The sequence below is a fragment of the Limanda limanda genome, chromosome 20 (genome assembly GCF_963576545.1).
Source record: "Limanda limanda chromosome 20, fLimLim1.1, whole genome shotgun sequence".
NCBI classification, from domain to species: Eukaryota; Metazoa; Chordata; class Actinopteri; order Pleuronectiformes; family Pleuronectidae; genus Limanda; species Limanda limanda.
Window position 1 is genome coordinate 7,162,694 of NC_083655.1, and position 25,443 is coordinate 7,188,136.

General features: G+C 44.9%; 1 protein-coding gene across 1 annotated transcript in view; it reads left to right on the forward strand.

The window, feature by feature from the left end:
* si:ch211-285f17.1 (sickle tail protein homolog) overlaps nt 1-25,443 on the forward strand; it is a 123,602-nt gene that overhangs the window by 34,757 nt on the left and 63,402 nt on the right. The window lies entirely within an intron of this gene.

Below are 25,443 nucleotides of genomic sequence, written 5' to 3' on the forward strand. Positions count from 1 at the left end.
ATCTTCCTTTGTGCATGTGAAAGGTCTGCATGATGAATCAGGATTCAATCGATTCTGCTGCATCAAAACAAGCGCTCCTAATTTTTTGAATCCCCCTGGAAATGCTGCGTTATCCTTTTCTCTCTGCCTCGACCAATGACAAGGCAGCGTTACCCCACATGATGCCGAGTAACAGAAAATCAGCAGTTACAGCAAGTGAGAGAAAAGCTGAGAAAAGTTCATCTTAAGGACAGATTAAAAAAACAACCTGTAGAACCCTTTTAAAGAATCTGAGAGAATCCTGATCTCCTGTCATCTTGCTTAAAAACCAACAAACTCCTCAGTGGAGATCATAAAAATCCTTTATAGCATTAAACTAACTGGACAAAACAAACCAGTGGACAGAAACATCTGGACAGGTTCACGTCTGGAAAGACTTTGGCGGATAAAAACCTCACCTCACCGTCGCTCTCCTATCAATCTCTACTATCTCCAAACCTCCAGAACTTCTCTCTGTCTTTGTGTCTAAATCAACTTGAAAGTGTTTCACCTCGTCCACAACCATGTGTGCTGCTTTGAACCTCCCCCCCCCTTCCATCAGGCAAGGGTTTGTTCTCGAGATGCTCTTGAGATAAAGTCACCGCTCGGAGTTTTTCCTTTTTTTTTGGCTGGTATGACCTCAGCTTTTTCGGTGATTGAGAAGGTGAGTCGATAGAAGCAGCCGAGGGGGATGTGGGCGTTTCCTTTACTCATCCAGGACCCCAAGGTGTTGCTTCTTGCCTGATGTGTTTCAGCAAGATCGGTTGCCGCAACAGTATCAGCGGAGGAGGTTCTTCAGCTTGTTTTAGAGCGTTAGAGGTTGTTAAATCAGTATTTCAGTATTCCAATGTACATGTGTACTTCTGACGGCAGCGTATGGATGTGAGAAATCTGTCGAGAGACTCGTTACATGCTCTTACACGTTCGCTGTCAGTTTCCCCTCAAACTCTCTTACTCACTGTTAATAATCCATGAATGGTTCGTATCCGTGACACTCTCTCCTCACAGATGTTGCCTTCGCCTCTTTAAAGAAAAAAAAAAAGTAAGAGCTGAATAGCGCAGTGTGACGGGAATGAGTTTAAGGATTGGGATGTGATCACCCGCTTCTTTGACACGGAAGCCAAGAGTGAGGGATTACATTAATTGCAGAACTCTCGTGACTCTTTAAACCCTCCAGTTGTCTCTGTGGGATTTTGCTCTTTGACAACTATCAGGCGGGCGGCCAGTCTTGTTAGGAATACAAAATGCTCTCTCCCTCCACATCAGTTGGCCCGCAAAAATGGATATGGAGTTTCAATTCCCCAGAAATCCATTTTTAATGACCTTGTTATGTACACACACAGGGTCTGTCGTGAGGTTTGTGTTCTGCCAGGAAAGGAATTTGAGGGAGTGAGATCTAGCTTCTATCCGGACTTCTTCTCTTTTCTTTCTTTTTGGTGACAAACTGACGTCCATAGGCAGGGGGCTGATTAAAAGCAACCACACACACACACACACACACACACACACACACACACACACACACACACACACACACACACACTTTTGCTCTAAACGGGCCATCAAAAAATGTCCGTCTGTGGATTCATATGAGTTACTCCCTTTATTTTCGCATGAAGCCCTTGTTCATCGGGATTTTAATGAGAAATATGTTAAATCCTGCGCCAGGATATCTCAGTAGAGTTTCTGAAAGTGGCCACATACAGAAAAGTTGAACTTCTCAGGGCTTCTTTGGGACGTAAGTGAAACTCCAGAGAACGTCCGAAGCAGCTGACTTGGACATCTTCGTTGTCCGGGCTTCACTTCACGTCTGAAAGCAGCAGCATCCGGTGTCTGTGTCCGTTAAACCTTTTGACAATGATTGGTTCCTCTATTGATTGAAGTCCAGACAGTTTAAACGTTAATAAAGAACTTTTGTCCCAAATGCCCCGAGTGAGGAAGTGACAATGAGGCCTTGATGTTGTCTCAGCTGCCCGAGACAACTCACCTTTGTCCTTGTTCTGTCAATAAGTAGCCGCTGATTGCAGACAAGTCCAATGAGTCATTAGAAGTATGCGAGCAGGTGACTTAATGGTGTGTTCACCGGCCTGGGGTCTGTGATTTAGAAAAAGATTGGATGTGACTCATCCCTCAAACAGAAACAGACAACTCTCGGGCCACTGAGCAAGAACAATGAACTCCGGTGATGTGACTCCTCATGAGTGTGTGTTGTGAATCCTCCTCCGGGGTCTGGTGTCTGTTTGTCTTTGCGGGTGTAGCTTGGGGCAGTGTTGCTTTTTCCTGGAGCTGTGCAGCTCTCATGGGGAACTCTGCGTGTCGGATTAAAGATCAGACGAAATCACTGTTTTCATGCCCACCCAGACTTTGAGTCTTTCACCTGTGGAGGACAAACGGATGTGCACATATTTTCACTAGTTAGTGGAGTGTAAGGCTGTCCGCTTGGCTTGGTTACACAGAGAAGTCTTCAAAGCTTAATGCTGCAAATGTGGCATGGAATTCCCTCAGACCAGACATCTCACTGCCAGATTGTTGTTTCAGTTTTATGTAATGCGTGTGTGTTTTAGCCCAAAGCATAAATGTGGTTAATTCACCCGACTGAGGGCGTAAGTGGATGCAAGGCGTCCCTCAGGGTTTCCTCCCCAAAAGTCAACGGAGAAATCAATACTTCTTCCCCTTTGCCCCTCAGGCAAATACCATGGTGTGTGTGTGTGTGTGTGTGTCTGTCTGTTTTTCTGTATGTCTTTGTGGGCATAAACGTACATAACTGCTAAATAGTCAGACACTTTTATCTCCGTGGTTCAGAGGATTCAAATTGAATCTCCTGCCGTGTTTATTTCTTTCACATCGACATGTTGTTTCGGGGGACTGCAGTTTCATTAATATCCTCCATTAATAATACATTTTAGTGTTGCTGGCGGTACCCGTTTGTGATCATCTGCTAGAGGAATATCTGGTGAAGGTCATTAAAATAATTCTGCGTCCATGTAGCATGCAGATTAGGAGAGATGCTCTTGCTGAACTGCGTTCAAGGTTAAATGGAATTTAAAGGAATCATTTGAAATCTTGGGAAATAAGCCAATTTGTTTTCTTTGCTGAGCGATGGATGAGACGATCGATTCCACTCTGGTGACGTTCAGGTGACGTCGCGATAATCTGAAAAATAAGTTTTCACATTGGTAGAATTCACGTGAACGCCACCTTGATCCACCATAGCTGCTGAGTTGCAGACGTCATCACTTATAAACCAGTTAACATAATTTAAATTTGATTAAAATGAGTGTGGAACTAAAGTTAGGAAACGTTTTTGTTTAATCATTTTTAAAGAAGTGTACACAAGCAGTTTTGAACATGATCATGAAGATGATCGTTCTATAAGTTTATATATGTACCCTTCTTCTATAGTTGTATACTATGCTAAGCTAAGCTAATTGCCTCCAGGTTCCAGCCCTGAGCTTCGTGCACAGACATGAGTGTAATTTTTATATTTTCATGTAACTCTTGGCAGAAACTAAGCAGTCAGGGAGTCATTTCCCCCCAAAATGTCACAATAATACAAGAGACAAAATTAACAGTAGCTGACTAATGGTGTCAGTGGAGCGTCTGGAGGTCGAGTTCATGATCCACTGAGGGGAAACTACCTTCTGCTGTCAGATGACTGGGACATGTGATGTGGCTGAAGGCAGCGTAGTGAACTCAGAGTGAAGGTGGAACTGAACTGTTACTCTCAGTGATCGGTGATTACTCTCAGGTCCTCGTGACTGGAATCACCACTGCTTTCCAAGAAATGTTGTTATCGTGTGTATTTCTGGCTCCAAACCATTTGGGATTCAAACTGATTCCTTTTCCTTCCTTGTATTGTCACTTTTCTCAGAGACCAGAGGAGTGTTTTCATTTCCTCAGGCCTGAAGCAGAAGCTCGGAAAGAACCTCGGGGTTAGAAAGGCTGAGGAGCTTCTGACCTTGTTGTTAAAGATGTAATAAATCACAATCTTTCACTTCCACTTTGGAATTTTCCCGTCTCTGCTATAACTTCTGTTGCAAACAAAATTTTAAGCAGGTTCCCGTCAGTCTCCCTTCTGCTCTGTGCATCCCCAGAATACATAAAACAGGGAATGGCCTATTTTATCTTCTAGTAGGCGGCAGCAACACGAAGCAGCTCTGATGTGATTTATTGTTGAGGTCAGAAAAGACGCTCAGTGTGTTAACTTCTCAGTTGACCCCTGACCTTTTAAAGTCAAGTTAACAGAGTGTCATATCTGTACTGGAACAGATGATGTGAACGCTCTGCGCCGGAAAAGCTTGTTCCGAGGACAAAAATAGAAGCACGGTGGTCATTTCAGATTTCCCTCTTGACTGTTATGTGCCGTCTTATGTTCCGCTTTTACTAATACAGCAGCTTTTAGTGCCTCCAAACTGTCCTTGTCTGTCCCAGTTTGCTCCAAACGTGAGGACAGACTCTGAGCGTACGGGATCTGGTGTGACAGTCAAACAGCTCAGCAAATAAAAAGGAAGTTTTCATTTCTTGCAGCGCAGGCCGATGATTAATCCTTTTTTTCCGTGAGCCAACATCCTGAGTTTTAATGCCACTCTCCCGTCAGAGAGCTGTAGCGAACTCTCAATGGCACTTGCCAACTCGCGTTGCAATTAGATGCAGAAAATAAAACCTGCAAATAAGCCCCAAGATGCCGGGGTTAGGGAATGTTGTGTTTCCAACAGGAGCAACACATTACCAGTGTGTTTTAGCCAAGGCACTGCCTCGTAAAAAAGATTATTGATGATGTGAGTCGAGTGCTGAGCAGGATGAGGCAGCATTAAATCTCACTGATGTATCGGCCTCCCTCTCCGTCCTCTGTGAGACGGATGGAGAAGAGGAATTAAACAAAGTTTTGCGACGGTTAGAAGAAAATGTCCAGATACAGCTGATTCAAACTTTGCCTTTTTTTCTGTCTTACTTGCTCTTGGCTCAGTAACTTTTTCTTGCTCATGCTTCATCTCTCTGTGTGTGTGTTGACTTGCAGTTGCAGTGCTGAGAGCGTTATATACACGTCAGACAGGTGCATGTATCAACGTGTATCTAATAAATGTAGATGTGGAATGTGATATGAAAAAAGTGTTTACCTGCAATCGTAGCTACGTTGTTATGGAGCTCTCGTCTCTCCCGGCTGCAGCCGAGGACGTGTCCTACATTGCGGTAACTATATGTGCGAGGGTAATAAATAACGACTCGTGTAGCACTGAGTGAGCATCACTTCAGGTTTGCAGGATGAGACACATAAACTGTGTCACTGGAGGCAACTGTTGCTGGAGAGGAGCACTTATTTTCTCTGAGTCTGTGCAGATATGAAACTGATAACTCAGGCTTTCCTCCTATTTTGCAGAAAATGTGTCATACTCGTCAGTGTTTGAGCACAAACACCCAATTCACACTCTGTATATTTGCAAAGGCAAAGTGTTCCCATTTCTCCAAAGGTGCAGCAGTGTGTGTGTGTGTGTGTGTGTGTGTGTGTTGTTTTACTTTTAGAAAACAGATACCAGGAGAGGATGAGGTTGAGAGGAGTTATTTTTCAGCAGAGTCTGTAACTGAGCCGCGCTGCTTCAGGCTTTCAATAGTGAGTGTCAGAGAGATTGTTTATAAGTTGTAAATACAGCAGATTTCCCACTTTAATACAGAGCAGGGTTACTGCTGGATTTGATGCACCGTTTGTTTACTGTGAGCGCTGCGTTAAGCTTATCTCAGCCCAAAGCTGAGGCTCTAAGCCAAAGAAATCCCATCAATTATAAATTAATTAGAAAGATAGAAAGTCGGGGGTAAATATATCATGACGCTCCAAAGCAGCAAAGTTAACAGAGAGCTGGTTTCTGTGCTGCTAAGAGAGGAACGACTCCAATTGCTTTCAGACATCCACACTCTGTCCGGGATGTATGTGTGAACGAGTGAGAGGTTTGGGACTTTCTGTGGAGTTTCTCTGGCCGGCCCTCAGGTATCAACTTCCAAGGAGGTGAAGTGAGACCACAGCAGGAGATCCTCCGCGGGATTCACCGCAAGCGGGTGGGTGTGTTGATTAGGGACGGGAATCGGCAGGGACCTCCCGATACGATACTATCACGATACTTAGGTGGCGATACGATATGTATTGCGATTCTGTAAGTATTTTGATTCGATATTACGATTTCCTGGGATTTCTTTTGGTTATTTTTTTTTTTAAATACTGGACCATGGAAAAATGTTGAATCATACCTTCAAATACAACAGTCGAATTCACTTAGAGCTTAACAAGTTTTATTTCAAATATTAACATTACCTTAATGACTGCCGGGCAGCCAATAGAGAAAATAAATAAAAATGTGCCCTATTATTGTATAGCCCCTGTCAACTGCACACAAACTGACAGATTAAGAAATGTATGCCACTTAGGCTACTTTTAAACAATAAATAAAAGGTAAATTAAATAGAATGAATAAAAGTTTACTTAAAATATAAACTTTGAAATAAACAAAAAGTAGGCTATTGTTGTTTGCATGTAGCCGATGCAAAGCTAGTGCTTGGGTATGTTTAATTTCTGCAAAAACAAGAGCTGGTCAACATGCTCTGGAGTGATGTTGCTCCCCCCATATATCCCCCCCCCCGTATAAACCAATAAATATGTTTTAAAAAAATCGATTTGGGAGACAGCATATCGATTTAAAATATATCGATTCTTGTCATTCACAAGAATCGCGATTTGTAACTGAATCGATTTTTTCCCCCCATCCCTAGTGTTGATGAGGAGACACACTAGGGGGTCAAGAGGGTTTTTGGTGATAAGGGCCGACTCCAGTGTCTATGGGCTCTAAACAGAAACACGCAAATTATATGTAAAGTTCCTGCCTCTCCTGAGAATCTCCTTCTGTGGACGTCCTCCCCGGGTCACGTCTGAAAACAGCTTATCACATCCCACCTCTGTGTGTTTGTTTGTGTGTGTTTGTTTGTGTGTGTGGGTTAACCAAAAATTATTTCAATTTCAAACGCACCTTGTGTGCAGGCAGAGCAGACAGATGTCGTGCTGCAACTGTCACATGCACAGCGGGGGGGCTCTGCTGGATACAGAGAACGCCCCCTCGCCTGGCTCAGCCTCCATTAGGATCAACGTGATCCATGGGACTGAATTACAAAGTCCTGGTTGTGTGCGTTGTCTCAATATAAGAAAATGAGGAAGACAAATTCAAAACACAGACACTTTCATTTTATCCTCAATTATTCCCCCGACTTCACCATTTAACGTCTCTTTTACCTCTTATTGAAAAGCTGATTGTTTATTCAGATCCTCGTTTCTTGAATTACGCTTTGTTTAACATTTCCATAGCACCGACAGCAGAGAGCTTAAATATTCAGGACGCCCGTTTCTTTGCTCCGATGTGTCTGTGTAATATGTGGAAGCTATAAAACACGGAGCCAGAGTTCTGTTGACTGCGAATCAGAAGATTTATTCGTACTTGTTGCGACTCGAAAATGAAACAGACTTCCTGGCCCCATGTGGAATCTCTCATCTTGAGCCCTTGATAGAGAGCAGGATTTCCTTCCACTTCACATGATTACACCTCACAGCTCTCCAGTGGAAGAGCGGCCAGCTTCTTCCGCTCCGCACGCAGGAGGTCAATAGCTCCTGGCACGCAGCGCCCCCAGCTGTACGGCTAATAGGATGTCAGGGGGAACTTGATTCATTATGCCCACTCTGGGGTTTTTCACTTCTCGTGTGGTTTTCGGCGAAGGGTTTTGATTTGGCGGTTGTTCAACTTTCTCCTCTTTTCCAAGTAAATGTGAAACGCCAAAGCAAGATATGTCCTAACATCCGCCCTGCGCCTCTGAGAAATCTCTCTGCTGCATTCTTTCAGTGTTAAACACGAGAAACATGAGAAACACAGAATCAGGGATCAAATCGGCTCGCTTCAATCTGGGGATTTTTCAAAAACGGGAATGATGACGTTCGACTGTGTGATGAAGTCTTCGGTAAGACATGTCGGCTTTTCAGCCAGGCAGGCAGCTCAAGCTACCCTGAGACTGACACAGCATTTTTATCCTGAGCTGCAGGGAAGAGAACTGATGTTAACAGCCTGAGGTTTAATACTTTACAGAAAACTGGGACGCGTGCGAGAATTTGGAGACGGCTGATTTCCCAAAATTTCTCCAACTCTCGAAACACTCGTTCCAATTAATGTGGAGATTGAAATGAAACATGTGTGTGTATTATAAGTTGCGGAGCAGTGTAAGCTGGATCGGAGCAAATTTTAACAGAAGGCGACTGACGGGGATAAAAGGAAAGATTTAATCCCTTTATCACTACACTTTGCTCTGAGAGAAACAGTTGTAATACGTCGTAAATCAGATTATTTCTGCCGTGCAACAGTCAATCGTTTGCATCCATTCTTTTTTAGCAGAATCCATTTCTCAGCTGCTATTGTCTTCTTGAATTATGCTCAGCCCAACATCCATTCGTCGTGATGGTTTCCGGGCCAATGGTTTTTACAAGACGCCCAGTACATGACTGTGGACGGCTTGTGATAGGCACAAGAAGCTCTTATCTAACATCCCTGGTTATATAATATTTGATTTCTTATGGCCAGAGACACTGGAGAGAAAGACAATGTAAGGCAGGACCCTTTTCTGGTGTTATACAACCGGCAGTGAAACGAGGATACAAATCAAGAATGATCATTTTTGAAAGCGGGTGGAGTTGTATTTTTTGTATTTTTTGCTTTGCTCCAATGAGATGGTTCATGTCTGTGACATCGAGGCAGAATCACAGGTTCAGAAATATACATTTGCACTGGTGCTTTAAGTCGTGTAAGGACAGACGTTCCAGGACGTTCCAGTTCCAAGTCCATGGATGTGGGTCTGTCCCTTAGACTGTATCTAAACATGGATGACATTACAGGTCAAATCATCTTGATCGCCTCCTGGTGGCTGTCTGCAGTATAGCTCTGAAACCCTACCTTCCCCATGTTAGTGGGTGGGACATGAGCCAAGCTGAAAAGTCAAAGAACACGTCAAATCATTTTTTAACGACCTTCCTCCTTTATCTCAAACTAGAAGGCTGTTTATAAAAAGCTCCAAACTCTTGGAGTAAACACCTATGATTTCATTCTGAGGAACTACAGGACGATGGATTTGATATTTAATTGCAATGCTTCAATGTCGACTCTGTTCTTTTCTTGCTGTGTTTTCAGCGATAAGTGTTCTTCACCTCACTTGACACTTTCATGCTTAGTTCTTAATGCACTTCAAAACCCGCCAAAGTAAGTTAAACGTAACAATAAGTGTGATTTTTTATCAGAAAACGTTTTAATTATAGCACAGAGAGGGAAGTGAAACGAAAACCTGTATATTTTGTGCATTTACGCAGCTAGAAATAAAAGCGGCTTCACACTGTGACCATATGGAGCCGCAGAAAGGCTGCAGATGTAACAAGAAAGCAGTCGAGAGTCATTTCTCTTTGAACCGGCTCCTCTCTCGCTCCCTTTTGTGATCTCGGAGACAGAATACTAATTGTGAACGCGACCAAATGTTTTTACTCGGCGCCGCACATTTCACAACACGTTTGTTTGCTGTTGTGTGATCCCCTGAAACCCTTTGACAGGCAGCCAGCCAGCGAGCGTCTCTCATACCGACAGGAAGTCAGCCAGGGTGTCGCCAAGTCGCTGACTGCCGCTCGCACTCTGCAACGCGACAGCTGGCAGTTATCATCAATTATTCATTATTGAAAAATATTACAGTAGCAATTACGAGCTTTTTATTTTTCATATTTTAGTGCCGGGTTATTCACGCATTCAGGTTTTTGCATAATGTATTTTTTTAATGCAAAGCTCTCTCTGTTATGGGGAATGCATGAAAAACCATTTGGCTTTAATTATTCTTATCCTTTCTAAATGCATCTTTTTTATAAAGACACATTTTTCTTGCTCTGAAGTGCACTCACGAGGCAAACACAATCCAGCTAAATGCTTTTTTATTCCTCTGTAAACCTGGAGAGGTGTCGCATTTATATGACATTTAAAACCTGTATTTTACTGTTATTCTGTGCTGTTCTGCTTTTGCAATCATTTTTTAAAAAGTTACATAAGAGAGTGGAATGCTCAGACATGGATGGTGTGATGGACAGATGTCAAACCAGGTGAGGGGGGTGCGGGTGGGAGAAAGAACCCGAGCTGACAGCTTCACCTCATCAGAGGCCAATGGGTCGACGACTCTCCCGTTTTGTTTATGGAGGTTTTATTTATCCGACATGACTTGACCGCGAGTTCACCGTGCCGCCTCCCAGCCGCTTCTCCATGCCTCACGTGGAAACAGACAGGATGGGGCACACAGTCAAAATGTTGCAACTAAACAAGCCCGTGCCGGGTAGAAGGTCTGGAGCCGCACTCGAGGTCACGCAAACGCCTGACGCTGAAAAAACAACCTTGCAGTTACAGAAACATCCCACTGTTTAGGATTAGCCCGCTGAAAATAAACCGGGACATTCCAGAGCAGTTGTTTTTATCTTGTTTGGGGTTATTGACAGTTGAAATTGTCCTGCAACGCGCTGTAGCCCACAAACACACAGTTGTTATTAGAAGCTTGTAATGCCAGAGTTCATCAAGGACATGTCTGTGTTCACAGCAGCATCGGGTCTCAGCTGTCTGAGGTGAGACTCGTGGGAGTAACAGCAAAGGTGAACAGGCTCAACAACATGCTACTGTTGGAAACACACTGTCTGTTAATTGAACAGTGTGTAACTTTGTGTGTGCGTCTCTCAATCAGAACGATAACAGCCTGTGTTGTATGGAGTCAGGATTACTGACACCTTAATCATCCCAATAAAAAATAACCTAAACTAACCCTCTGAACTTGAACTAGTTCATTTTAAGTGTGAACCGGCTCAACACTGCAAACAGCTACTGGACACCAGTCAGCATTGAAAGGCAGAAGTAGAAGGGCTGGATCATTGCACTCCTGTGACCAATCCTGCATGAGACTGCGGCTAGGCCCACCTTTCCCATTAGCATACCAGACTGAAATGAGGGAATGAAATAAATAAATACATAAATAAATGTGGAAGACATTTATTTAGACATTTCTGTTGTTATTAACGTATTTATTTATTTATTTCTGTATTAATTAATTAATTTCCTTTTTTATTTATTTATTTATTTATTTCTGTATTTATTTCTACATTTATTTATTTATTTATACTTATTTCATGTATGGTCCTCCATAATGTTGATGATGGGATTTTCATCGTTTTGTGATGTCACAGTCGCACAGTCGACCCGGACCCGGCGTTCAACCTCTTTGTTTTGTTGTTTTCACTTTATTAACAACGGATCAGCCGCGGTCGCTCCATCGCTCCGCTAGCTCGCCGTACGTCAGAAAACCAATAAATCATGGCACAGCCTCCACAGAGGAAAGTAATATCAGAGAGCGGTGGCTAGAAGTTTGAGTGTTTGGCTCAGTTCAGCAACTTCTCCTCACTTTTCTTTCTTCTCCTCTTTCCCTCTCGAGCTGCACAAGCTCAGCATCTGACTTCACTTCCGGTGTCATTTCAAGTTAAAAGCATATGAGCTCTGTCGATGTTCCATATTTAAAGTATTCCATATTATTAACATAAAATGCTACCACAGCATATTAGTAAAGATTGAATAGTGCATGGGAACAGAAGCATTCAGCTAGAAAAGGAAAAATCTCACCATGAAATTCAACGTTGCACAACATTTTTATTATTTCGGCAAATAACACACTGTCATTTGTGTAATTGGGATCAATGTGAAGGCATCTTATCCTCTAGGAGTTTTGTTTGTTGGTTTATTTGTTTATTAGCAGGATTACACAATAACTACTAAACAGATTACCACGAAACTTGGTGGGAGGATATGGAACGAGTTGGGGAAAGAACCCAGTCTTTAACATTGTGAGAAATTCCGTCATCTTTAGTGGCTGATGTGAGTGGGTGAGGGCAATCTGGTGCAGATCCACACATCAATCTTGATCTGGTGACTTTCAATGTGGTTTCATGAGGACAACTTGGGCGTTATTTGTCGGAGGTATGCACGCTACTGATGCTGTTCTAGTTTGCATCATGTTTCTTTTCATTCCCCCCCCTATAATTCAACTCTTTTAAGAAGTCACAGCTTTTCTCGGGGGCGTGCTGACGCCGGCTGCTGAGTGACAGAAACACTTTTCTCCTCAGTCTCAGACTCAGACGTGTAATCTGTGGATCACAACCGGTTTTTCAAACTTCTGAACTGACTCCACTGAATCTCCTGCACCGTTCCTCCTGACCCGGTCGTCCGTCTTGTTGTTCTCGTTTCTGTTTCCTTCCTGTCTCTCCGTCTTTGCCCGGGAGGCTAATGAACACCGACCCGCCCCCCCGCCCGCCACAGAACAACACACACTCTCACGACGGCACGATCTGTCCCACGTCGTCTTCGCCGATGCTGCCACTTTTAGTCATGCATGTACGGATGACTCGAGGATCAACGGAGAGACAGAAGCGCCGTCACGTGACCCCCCCCCCCTGACCCTCTGTGCGGCGTTCTCCTGGTGAGCTGGGTCTCATTGTTCTTTCCTGTCAGTCTTGCAGCCGACCACAGGACGACCACACTGGCCTCATAGTGCCACATCCGCTTCCTCAGCCTCGGCCTGATCTCACACCTCTCACTTCACATTCTCATTACTGCAGGCAGTTATTAATTTATTTAATCAATGGCTGTTTACGTTCCCGGCCACAGAAATCCATAATGGCAGATTCTCCAAGCTGCTGCATGGCGTCAGGACTCGGAGCTGTCGTGCCTCTGCCGGCTCGTGAGAGAGGTTAAATCCGACATACTGACATGAGCATTATTTTCATAACGTCAGTCATCATCTTGACGCGGGACTTTAAGTAAGATTTCTCCTCGTGCGCTGCTGGAGAGCTTGATGCTGACTCGGAGCTCACACGATAGTCCACTGGCTCCATTGTTGCCTTCGGCCAAACTCTCCCGTCTCCCTGTGAAAGATTATGAAACTGGCTTTAAAATAGACGGCAGCAGCTCACCAGGGCTTTGGATGATTTGAAGCTAAATATATGTAAAAGGGAGCTTGGTCCACGGGATAGAGTGGGATCTGGGTGGATGGGGGCCAAGGCCTCTTTTTTAAAATGTTTATATATTTATTTTTCACTCCAAATCAGTTTTGTTGAACGATGCCCTGCAAACCCGGAACCTAACGTGAGCCAGCGATGGTAGTGAAGTAAAAGTGGCTCTTTGGACTCTCATGTACCTTTATGCTACAGGACCAGCTCAGCCTGCAACTATCTGCATCGGGCATTTTATTTTAACTCCTGTATTTATAATGCAAAACAGTAATTGTAATAAGATACAACACACTGTCATGTAGTTGTAAACAGCCATAGAGAAATATTTAGGACTCTATTTAAAGATGAAACAACTGCTCCTCAAAAGTAAAGCCAAAGCATCTTGTTCGCCACCTAGTGGCTGGCTGCAGTACATGTCATACATCCTGTCTACTCTATGTTAGAGGATTGGACACGGATCAAACTAGAAAGTCAAAGTACACCTCAAATTAACCATTAAGATGGTTTCTGTCATTTTAGGCAGTTTTTATCACTCTGATGTATTTTTGTAAACAATTTCCCAGATCAAGGTCGTCTTCATCAAGTTATAACATTTAGAACAGTTTTAATTCAGCCAGAGAACTATTTATACTTGTGTATAAACACCAACACGTTCAAAGGGTCAGTTTTATTTTTTAATCTTACATAATTGATGTGATCACAGCCGTGATGTTATCCGTTTTCATTTTCAGTAACAGTTTCCACAGCAGTTTCAAACGCTTCATAGAATATTTGAGAAATAAACTATATTTACTATATCATAGTGTGTTGATTATAATGGAGGTTAAACTGCATCAAAAACAGGAGCCGTCTTGTAAATTTTCTAACTATTTTTACATATTTTTCAGTGTAATATTTCCACAGATGTCGTATCCAGGTCAGACTTTTGTTTTCAACAATGCGTCGGCTGGATTAAAGTGGCAGAAGGCATGCTGGGTAACAGAGGTTGTCACAACTCAGTTTTTAAAAAGATCAACTCGTCAAATGTTACCGCTGGTGTCTGGCACTGAAATGGCACAATACAAATATTTTCAGGTATTTGTATATATCTCAGTCTCTTTCCCTGAACTTCCTGCAGTTTGTGTCACTGAAAACAAACTGCTCGTCACTTCTCTCTCCTCTCTCTCGTTTCCTCGGTGACGCTCAGGCTCCTCCAGGACTCACAGGCGGCTCATCCACTGCAGCACCGGCTCCTCAGACACACACTGGCACCAGACTGCAGAGCTCCAGGTGGAATCCTCACCTGCTCTCTGCCTGTTAAATCCCTAAATGTTTTCAGTTATTTTACATACCCCTCCAATCCCCTCTCTTTCACCATTTGTTTGGGTCTCTTCAGCAATGGAAGGATTTAGCACTCCAGGGATTAGTCGGAGTGTTTGTCGTGTTCACGCAGGAAGGAAGTGGTGTCGAGGCTTTTCTTCTTTCATATGGAAGCAGCGTATACACATGTGGTCGCTCACACTCACCCATATTAATATCGGATGCACCTGCCTTCTGTTGTATGACTCTTTCCTCTGAGTCACCATCTCTTTCTCTTTCTTTATTGATGCCAAAAGACTTTCACCCGAACACACCTGAGCCGCAGCAGGGTGACGGAGCACTTTCTCTCTTTTCATTTTGTGCCAGCTGCCCCCTTTTTGAAGTTTGGTTGCTTCGGTGCAACTGAGCCCCCGAAACAAAAAGAACCAAAGTCGTCTACGTCATGTCGGCCAGTGTGGGGCTTCCTGTGCAAGAAGAAGGGGGGGCAGGGGGGGCTCCAACACATGGTTCCCAGACTAAACAACACGATGACTGTTTCCTGGATTCCTCCTGGCAGTGAGGCACCCCAATCTGCCCGAGTGGCCCGACCCACTGACTGAGAGACGGCCCAGAAGAAAGGAGAGGGTAGAGGAGAGAGAGAGACGAGAGGAGTTTAGTCTGTTCATTTAAAGTCTAGACACCACCGCAGTAGCATCGCATTACAAATTGAGTCTTATTCTCCTGGTTTGTACCATCATTACCTCCACCTCACCCCGGCCTGTTTGTGTGTTTGTGGGTTCGTTTGTAGCCAGGATTCTTCAAAAACTAACCAAGTGGATTTCCATGAAACCCAATGGAAGGATGGGACTTGGGCCAAGAGGGAGCAGGACAAAGGGTTTCTATCTTTCTAAACCGGCCTGATTTGTTGGCCTGTTGTGATGCTGGATGCAATCTGCAGTAACTGAGGAAGTAAAGACCTCCAGACGTCTCCAGAACCACGAAGCTGCACAGAGAGCTGTTCACCTGTTTATTCAAAGTTTGGTGACGCTCGACTTGAAACTGGAGAATCAGCCAATGACCTGAACGTGTGGGTCGTGCGTTTATTCAAATTTTGTATAAATATTCAACGTATCACGTGTCCAAATCGCACAAAATCGGACTCTGCACTTCCTGAACAATACACATACCAAGTGTGTAGTGGATAAGATGAACCTTTCCCGAGATATACGTTCCACATGCAGACAGATGGTGAGACAGGGCCCTGGGCGGAGGTATGCGCTCTATTCAACGCCATTCTAGTTGTTGATCCTCAATAAAATTGTAATAAACTGGAACTAAGCTAATCACGCCGATGCACCTCAGCTCTGAAAATCCTTTTGGCGTCTCTGTCAGCTTCACCCTGACAACCTGACAACCTGACACACGTTTAAAGAATTACCGGCGTATTCACCTCGGTCTCAACTCCTCCACAGCCCACAAGGTGTGACCCTCCCGCGATGATGGATCTGTTAACAAGACCAACAAAAGCGTGTGTGTGCTCCTGTCAGACCTCTCCCCCCTCCCACATGTCACCTTTCACCTCACAGCCCCCCACTCTCCTCACACCTCCACCCTTCTTTTGGGACGTAGCGCCGGACCCGGCTCTGTTTGTCCGGCTTAGTGAGACACTGAATCAGAGGCCTGGGGATTTGGGAGAAGGGGCTGAGGTATCGTGGTGAAAAGTTTTGGCAGCTGGAAAGGCGCCTCGCTTTAGAGAGAGAGAGAGAGAGAGAGGGAGAGGGAGGGAGAGAAAGAGAGAGAGAGAGAGAGAGAGAGAGCTCCGGGGGCGACGATGGGCTGAGCCTCATTGCGGTTTTTAACAACAAGGCTGTTGGACTTGGAGAGAAAGTTCCAGACACACCCCCAACCCTCATTCAACACAACCCACAACCCCCAATCCCCCCCCCCCCACCTCTTGCTTAAAAAAAGTATATCTGTCTCAGTAAAGACATCCAAGCAGGAAACCCCCCCCCTCCGTGTGTTTTCCTTCACCCTCACCCCCCCACCCGGCTCCCATCCTCCTTCCTCCGTCACTCTGTTAGCTCGCCGTTGCTTTCTCCCTGGGTGGAGTGACAAGAGGTTAAAAAAACCCCACTCAAGAGGGAACACACACACACACACACACGCACACACACACAAACACACACATAGACGTTTACATGTGATCTGCCTTCGCCCAAACAATGGCCGTTGGCTGAGAGGGAGGTGGGGGGGGGGGTGGGACGGAGGGGCAGCGGTAGTTTCTTGGATGGCCTGATTGGAGCATAAACAGCAGCAGCCCCAGGAAGTGCTGAAGTGAGCGAGAGAGCGAGAGAGAGAGAGAGAGGGGTGTGTGTGAGGGCGAGTCAGGGGGAAGTGTGCAGATCTGCCGGGAGAGAGCAAGAAACTTTTGGGACGGAGTGAGTTTGTGTCACTCTGGTTGCGTTGGAGAGTTTGGGCTTTTTCCTTTCTATCAGGAGGTATCACAGAGAGAGAAAGGTGAGTCGTTGCAGCACACACACACACACACACACACACACACACACACACACACACACACACACACACACACACACACACAATCACACACACACGCTGACACTAAAACTTACAAATGTGCAGATGCTCAGTCGTGCACACGTGAGTCAAAAGTCATGGATTCAAACTGCTGCATCCTGACTCATGACTTGTCTTGTTTAAAATATCATTTTTAAATTCCAGAGGCTGTTTCTCAACGGTTTCCCTGTCGTGTTGGAAGTGTGTGTGTGTGTGTGTGTGCTGCTTGCTGATGCTCTCCCCTGCCTCTGAAAGCTGCTTGTTTTGCATAGCCGCTTTCTGTTTTTCTTTTTTTTTTTTTCTGTGGTGCCTTGAACCGCAGCCAGCCATTCAGTGCGTGAAGGGGAAAAAGAAAGGGGACCGTCTAATGTGTGTGTGGCTGTGTCTAATTAAGCTGATGGGGGGAGAAGGGTGGCGCGAGGGGTCAGGTCGCGGGAGGTTGAACTTGAAAAGAGGAGCTGGGTCACGTTCACCCAGACCAACCTCAGGTCCTCTCCCTGAGCAGAACTCTTCTCGATGTTCCTTCACTCCTCCGTCAGATCCGAACTTGTTGGATCACGGACGGATGACATTTGCAGATGAAAGCGTCTCGTGGTGAATCAGATTCGCTGCCGATTCGGCCGTGCACGCTGCTGTTTGCTCTCCGGATCAAATGGATTGCTGGATTTTCTCCCACCGGGGGGAGATGCTGCTGCACTCCTCCTCCTCTCAAAGTGAACATTAGTGTCACAGGGCAAGCTTCAAAGCCTCTGCCATGCTTTTACACACACACACACACTTAAACTGAGCCCAGAAGTAAACTAGTAAAAGTTAATTCTCTGCACGTGATGTCTATTAGTGCCTGGTCTGTCGCCGCCTGCAAATAAAATCGCATTTCAGGTACTTTACTGTCTGTGTAAATGTAGTTTTCCCGTCTGGAGCTGCTGGGGATTGACTCTAACTTTTTCCACTGCTGAGTAGATTTGCATCTGGAGCGAGTTGCTCTGCCCGAGCGCAGGCGGACGGAAAAGAAAATGTGGTTAATTTCACAGCCATTTGCATGTAAGTGAGTCACGTGAATCTCATTTAACGTCAAAATGTCTTTTTTTTATCACCGTTAAATTGTCAAGAATCCACATAAATCTAAACTGATTGTCAGGAAAAGCTAAATCCTGAGATAAAACGAGACAGGGCGGCTTTGGCTCAGGGGGTAGAGCGGGTCGTCCACTAACCAGAAAGCTGTTGGTTCGATCCCAAAGGACACTTCCGCATGCCGATATGAATCTAGATTTTTAATGGTTCCTCTCTTTGGTTGAAATGTTCACACTTTGACATTTACTGGATGGAAATGCTGTGGAACTTGGTGCAAATATAATTAATCCTAATGACTTTGGGGATTACCAGGCTTTTTCTGCTCGTCAACATTTTGAAACTTTTGAGGAAACTTTTTCCCGGCATAGGTGCAGATATTGGTTCAATATTTGGTATTATTATTTTCGCACATCTGGAGCGAGCTGCTCTGCCCGAGCGCAGGCGGACGGAAAAGAAAATGTGGTTAATTTCACAGCCATCCGCATGTAAGGGAGTAACGTGAATCTCATTTATCGTCAAAATGTCTTTTTTTTATCACCGTTAAATTGTCAAGAATCCACATAAATCGAAATTGATTGTCAGGAAAAGCTAAATCCTGAGATAAAACTAGACAGGGCGACTTTGGCTCAGGGGGTCAGGGGGGTAGAGCGGGTCGTCCACTAACCAGAAAGCCGTTGGTTTGATCCCAAAGGACACTTCCGCATGCCGAGTACAAAAAAGTACCGCACATGGATGCAATGTATGAATGTATGTCATCAAGACTTTAAAGCTCTATATAAGTACAGACCATTTACCATTTACCATTTCTTACATGGACTGAAGTTGTTTTTTACCGGAGAGAAAGTGAGTAACAACCCGCGGCAACGCGCCAACAGCCAGTTTTATGTCGAAGCTCTGGAGTAATTCTCTGAAACCCTATTTCTTCACCACTCAGGTGTTCGCTGACGGACGAGATTTGTTGTGTCTCTCAGCGATGAGTATATCAACTCGCTCTCCTCCGCCGGGAGGGAAGGTAAACTAGTCATAAAGAGGCGCCTCGTCAGGAAGACAAACGAGCTTGCACCCTCGCGCCCCCAATCCACAGCCCGCCCCCCCCCCGAACCCTCATCCCTCATCACCCAGGTCGGGCCCTTTGACAGCGTCTCAAGTTTTCTCCCCGAGCCCTGCTGATGTAGCAAGTTGCTCCGTTTCTCACACGAAGGAGAAGGAAACCGTTATTAACCGGGAGGCCGTGCTGTGGCTGCCAGTTTGATTCAGCCGGGCTATTTGTCTAAGTGGAAGCACATGAGGCGCGGCGAGGTTGGCGGTGTTTTTACAAGCCGGGACACACACGGTAGCTCCCGACCATACGCCTCCGTTTGTCCGAGACAATTAGGAGACGCTCGGGTTACGTCTCGACCACCTGATCACCAGTCTGGGAACAACTGGTGCACCAGAATCCAGACACAACAAGTCGTATCTAGACCTGGAGCTGGAGCACTAATCTGGGCCATGTGTAGTAGCCGATGCCAATCTGAGGCCGCGGAGTTTGACGGCCGCCACCGGACGCCGGGCCCCGGTGGGAACACACCTGGTCTGAGTGGCGCGTGGCCAAGCGGCGGTGAGGCTGGTGGAGGGGGGGATGGAGGGGAGGGGAGAGAGAGAGGCCTGACCAGGTGTTTCTTCCAGAGAGCTGTCAACACTGTCATCTCTCATCGGGCCCCGAGCCAAACGACGCCAGGTCCCATCGGGCTCCAGGGTTTGATCAAACCTCATTGGAGAGCTTTCATTTCAGGTCCCGTTGGTGGAGGAGAGATATGCAGACGATGAACTATTCTCTACCTCAGTGTTTGTAAAGAAACAAATGAATACAGAAAGAGATCAGAAAGACGAAATGGTGATGATGTATTTTGCTTTTGACTTAACTGCCTGTTCTGAATGTGACTGGTTGGAATGGGCCGTTCGATGCTGGTTGCAGTTTCCTCTCAGAACCCTGAAGCTGCTGCACAAGGAGCTGTTCTCCTGTTTAGTCAAAGTTCGGTGAAGCTCGGCTCAGTTCACAGAACCATAGTCCGGATCGCAAAAACATTGACTCTGCATTTCCTTGACGATACACGTGCCAAGTGTGAAACCAGAGACTTCTGGAACTCCACCAAACCAGCACTCTGGCATTTCTGCATATTTGCACCAGCACCGTAATAAGCATATTTGAATATTTGCACTACTGCACAAATTGAACTATTGTTGTTTTATTTTTCTCCTCATCTGTAAAGATATAAATTTAGATATATATATTTTATTTTCTATTTTAAATTTTTGATATTCTATTTTATTGTATTTTATTGTATTTTAAACTATTTCTATTTTATTTTTTTTGGTTGCAACTACGGAGCATTGCTTAAAGATTGCCTGTGACCCAAGTATTTCAATGCCAGCGACTGCTTTATGTTATCTCTGTGCATTTGACAATAAAATCTTGAATCTGATAGAGTTAAAGTAAATGCTTGTTCAGGAGCAACCTGGTTTCATGGCTGCTACCTTTCAGGAAAAAGTAGTTTCAGAGCGACAGCAGTTGTGTGGACTATTTCAGAGCAGCAGCAACAGAATTTGAGGAAAGAGAGTTCCCTCAAGTTGAGCTCTGTAAAATGTTCCAGCATCGGGTTCTCTCCTAAGAATGTGGTTTGCTGAAACTATTTTAAAGTATCATGAATAAACTTTCAAAACTTTATTTTAACCTGAATCGGCCCTTTTAGAATAAAACTTTAGCAGATTTTCTTTTCCTCTTCTGTCCTTGACGTCCTCCACAGGGTCAGGGACAGGGAAGCGTCCCCTGCTGGTACATTTTTAATTCAACCGACTTTCCGATTTTGCCTGAGACAAATTAGACACGATATAAATTCTCAGTCTGCTGCGAATAGCTGATCTCGTCCCGCAGGCAGATTTTCCATCATGTCAGCAGCTTAGTCCAGAGGCCAAAACAACTCCAGTCTAATAGAGGTGGGAACGATAGAGAGGAATCCGACAAAATCTCCCGCACGTTAATTGACTTCTGCTCGTTGTACATTGACCTCATTTTGAGCCAAATCATTTTTCCGAGGAACGGATGAAGCCGCTCTTTGCAAAAACCTTTTATTTCTGCAAGGTAGGAAAGCATGTAAGAGCTTATCTTACTCTTAAAGTAGCCGAAGATAAACCATTTCTTTTACACTCGTGGACGTTTTTGCATTCCCTTCTTAGATGCAAGCTAAATGACTTTTTATAATGATTAACGACTCGTTCGGACAAATGTGACAGACCAGCAGAAAATTGATTCAATAAAGCAGGGATTTGTCGTTCGGCTAATAATGATTTACCGGTGTCACTCTTCTCAGCTCCTTTTATTTTATGTCCATTTTGATGTGTTTTTTTAAAGAAATCCAAAGCAGAAAAGAACAAATTTGGCCACAAATCAGAATCATGCGATACATAAATATCAGTTTGTCCTGCACACTAAAAGTGACACTGAGGATATGTCTCCCTTCGTCTTTTACGAGCTGTCGGGGGGGCGACGGTGTATTGGAGGCTTATGTTTCGACCTCTGGTGTTTCGCTGCAGTCGTTGCTTTGGGCTTTGCTGTGACGAGGATTATCCGCAGAGGGGGAAATCGTGCTTCCTGTCGTGCGAATGTCAAATTTGCCAAGACGTAAAAACTTTTGTGTACGTCCCTCTGCAGAGAGCGCGTCAGGGGAAAGTCACTGGAGGTTAAGCTACAGACAGGAGGGAGGGGGGGCTCAGAGGAAGAAGAGCAACAACTGTAAAACATCTGGTAACTTTTCCTCTGTATTCAGAAGTGCTCCCTCTCTTGTCAGCCCCTCCCCGGCTGTTTGGACGACACAAAAGTCCCTCTCGACGTTTCCAGGCTTCCACATACTTGAGTGACTCCACCTTTTCAGTGAAGTCATTTGTTTGACCGGCTCCTCTTTTCTTTGGCGATGACCAGAATAGAGTTGGGGTGGGGGGGTGAGGGGGGGGGGGGTGTTTAAGACAAATGCTCTCCTCCCACAGGCTCAGACAGACGGGAGGCGTGCGACGCTCAGACAGACACTGACACTCTTTACCCGCCATTAACCCTCCCAGGTCTTTTTTCCTCTTCTCCCCAGTGTAAACACCCCCCCCGCCCGCCTCTCCTTCAGGCATGTGATTTGACGCGGGCGCCTCCTCTCACACACAAGAAGCTGCCGGGGCTGTTTGTGTGCACTGACAGACGTGCTTTGTGTGTTTTTCCCCTCTCCTCCTCCGGGGAGGAACGATTTAGGTGAGGTCACATTGATCATTTGAACCTCAGGCTTCAGGCCCGTAAAAATTATATTTGCTCACGTCATTTTTTTTTCCTCTTGTTTTTAAAGCACTTGAGATTTTTCTGTCCCCATAAAACGTTAATTATGAAGTTGAGTATTAAATCTGCCTAATCCCAATAAATATGGATGAGTCCTCTGTCCTGAATCCTATTTAACGACCTGCTGTGTCTTGGCCTTTTTTCCACAGATTTAGCCTTTTTTTATGTTTCCTATCGACCTCGCTAATGACTTATTATCACGGTGATAATAAGTCGCGGTTTCATAATCACCCCTCCGCCCCGACAAACCCCGCTCTCTCTCATTTAGCCACAACTCAACAGATCCTGAAAATGCTCTGCAAATCCTGTGACACACGGGATGTCTCTGTTAAGCCGCGGCTATTCTAGGAACGCCGTCTATACCTGAGCGCTGTGGGTTTGGAAGTTTTGAGGAAAACCTTCTATCTGTGCACAGTGTGTTTGGAGGACTCCTTCCTGCGCTGACTGATAAACAGTCGGGACTGTGTAAACACTGGAAGGAGGCCGAGCTGAGCGGTTTAATGAGCATCAAAATAAATCCAATTCAGGGTAAATGAAGTGACGGATACACACAGAGCGAGTTGCTATATTTGCGGCGTGTACGCACAGAATCAGGTCTATATTCTCTGAGAGCTTTATTTAAGCAGTAGTGGGATTAGAAGTGTGACTCGTCCTGAAATCCAGTTGAGGACAGGTTCTGTCACATTGTGATTAACTCATAAACACATTTGGTGACAGTGAGGTTTTGAAATATAAAGTTTAAAGAAAACTTTTAGTCACACCAGTTTCAACGGTTTGCAATGAATCTTTGTTGAGACAATCTTGTTCCCCAGAGGATGAATCCAGACTTTTAATGGTTTAAATGTTCACACTTTGACATTTACTGGATGAAATTGCTGTGGAACTTGGTGCAGATATAATTAATCCTAATGACTTTGGGGATCCCCAGACTTTTTCTGCTCGTCAACTTTTTCCTGCTATAGGTGCAGATATTGTAACCCTGTAAAACCAAACTATCAATTCGTTCAATATTTGGTATTATTATTTTGGCATATCTGTGAAGATGTCGTTCTCCAGGTATCTACAGGGGTTGTGAATGTGTACGTAGGTAACTGGACCTGTTTGTGTGTCTTGAAGACTTTTCACGTCAGCTTCACAAAGTCTCACTGAACGGAAAACGACATATTCAACATTCTTCCTAACAATTTCCATGAAAAGACCAAAACCAACACGTCTACCAAGCCTGCCTGTCAGCTCTCAGCCACAAAGCTCATTCCCTCCCTCTCAAAATCTAGACCGAATAATTTCATAACACAACTGCCCTCAAGCAAGAAGGTCACAGGTTTGAATCCTGGTTCGACTGATGGTCTTTCTGTGTGGAGTTTGAATCTTCTTCCTAAGTTTGTTTTCTCCAGTTTCCTCTAACATCCCAAAACTTGCATGATGGGGTTTAGTCAATTGGAGACTCCTCGGACCTGTGTTGGGCTGGACCCCCACTCCAGCTCAGAACTAAAAGTAGTAGGTGTTTTTAGAAGGGACCAAGTTTAGTGAAAGATTTTATGTCCTTGCTTTTATTAAGGGCAGCAGAAAGGTTTATGGGATAAGACTCAACAACAGGCGAGGTCGATAACAAAGAAGCAACACTTGTTAATGATTTATTCTTGGTTTTGGTCTTTTCGTGGAATTTATTGCTTGTAAGAAATGTGTTAAGTGCAGTATTACATGACTGTATGTCTCTTAGACTAAGAACCTTTTCAGTAACAGTATGAAATAATTTAAGTTTTTGTTACGTCTGGATATTTCGGGCCCACACGTCACTCCTGCTCCACTGAGCTGTTCTCCCCTCAGAGTCATGAGAGCCATGTTGTAAAACCTGACATTTTCAGTGCTGGATTAATTCTGCTCCACCTTGGTTTTCCTGAATGAGTTTCCATGGTACTGCCAGTGTTAATAAAAACTAAACATGTCTCCAGTGGGAAAATAGTTTAGTGAGATTTCAGCAGTCGTTACAGCTGAAAATCCTAATGGCTCTTTGGTATTTTCCGTTTCAGCCCTTCGGTGACAGACTCCTCTTTTTGAGTTTGGGGCGTAAAGGCTCCTCCACAAGACACGTCCAGAAACTCTATATTTTAAAGCTTATCAGATAATATCTATATTATGCAGCAGTCATATGGTTTACCAGTCTATCATTACATTCCGCGTAAAATACTGGAAAATACGACGGGTAATTGGTTCGCTTGGATTTTTCCATTCCCACTCAGTTTCTAGCTGGAATCCGAGGCCGCAGAACATTCCAGCTTCTGAACATTTCCATTAGCCTTTATAATAGCAGGAAGAGGGAGAGCAGCCCTTTAATACACACATACAAACACACATTCAGCCACCAACACACACAGTTCCGTCCCTTTATCACCTTTTCTTTGCACTTTTGTTTCGAGGTTTCCTTCCCACCGGGTTTCCCTCTTCAAACGAGGGAGCGTGTGTATCCTCCCCGGGCGGCAGCACAACAATACCCGACTTCATTTCAACCCTCCAAGATCGCTGGAGCCGATGGGCTGCTACGCACATGCTAGAGCTATTAGGCAGTTGATGAGAGTGGTCAGCCGCAGAGGCAATGCAAAATAACCATATCACTGCTCACAGAATGAAGCGGAGGGGCTGGGACCGGGGGGGTCGGGTATCGGTAAGTGTGCGCACGTGCAGCTGTGTTGAAATGTGACTCGGTATTTGTCTAACCAGTCGTCTGCCACTCAAATAACAAGTCGTTCCAAAAGGAGGAATGTGCCTCGTTCACATCTTAAAGATATCAATTCATATTAGCCTCGGTAAGAGCTTCCTGTTAATTTACCCAGAGTCTGCTCAGTATCCATTCAGTCTGACAGGTCCCGGCCACGGCTGAGGAGGCCTTTATTATTAGACTCCACCCGCTCGGTGTCTCCGACAGTTTGATGGAGGACTCTCTGTGGAGCTGGAGAATGTCTTCATTACAGACACTATCGCAGTTTGAACTTACTGGGGAGTGCGTCCACTGCACGTCTTCACTCGGAAGTCAGCCGGCACCAATTAGTTCGAGCAATAATTGGGA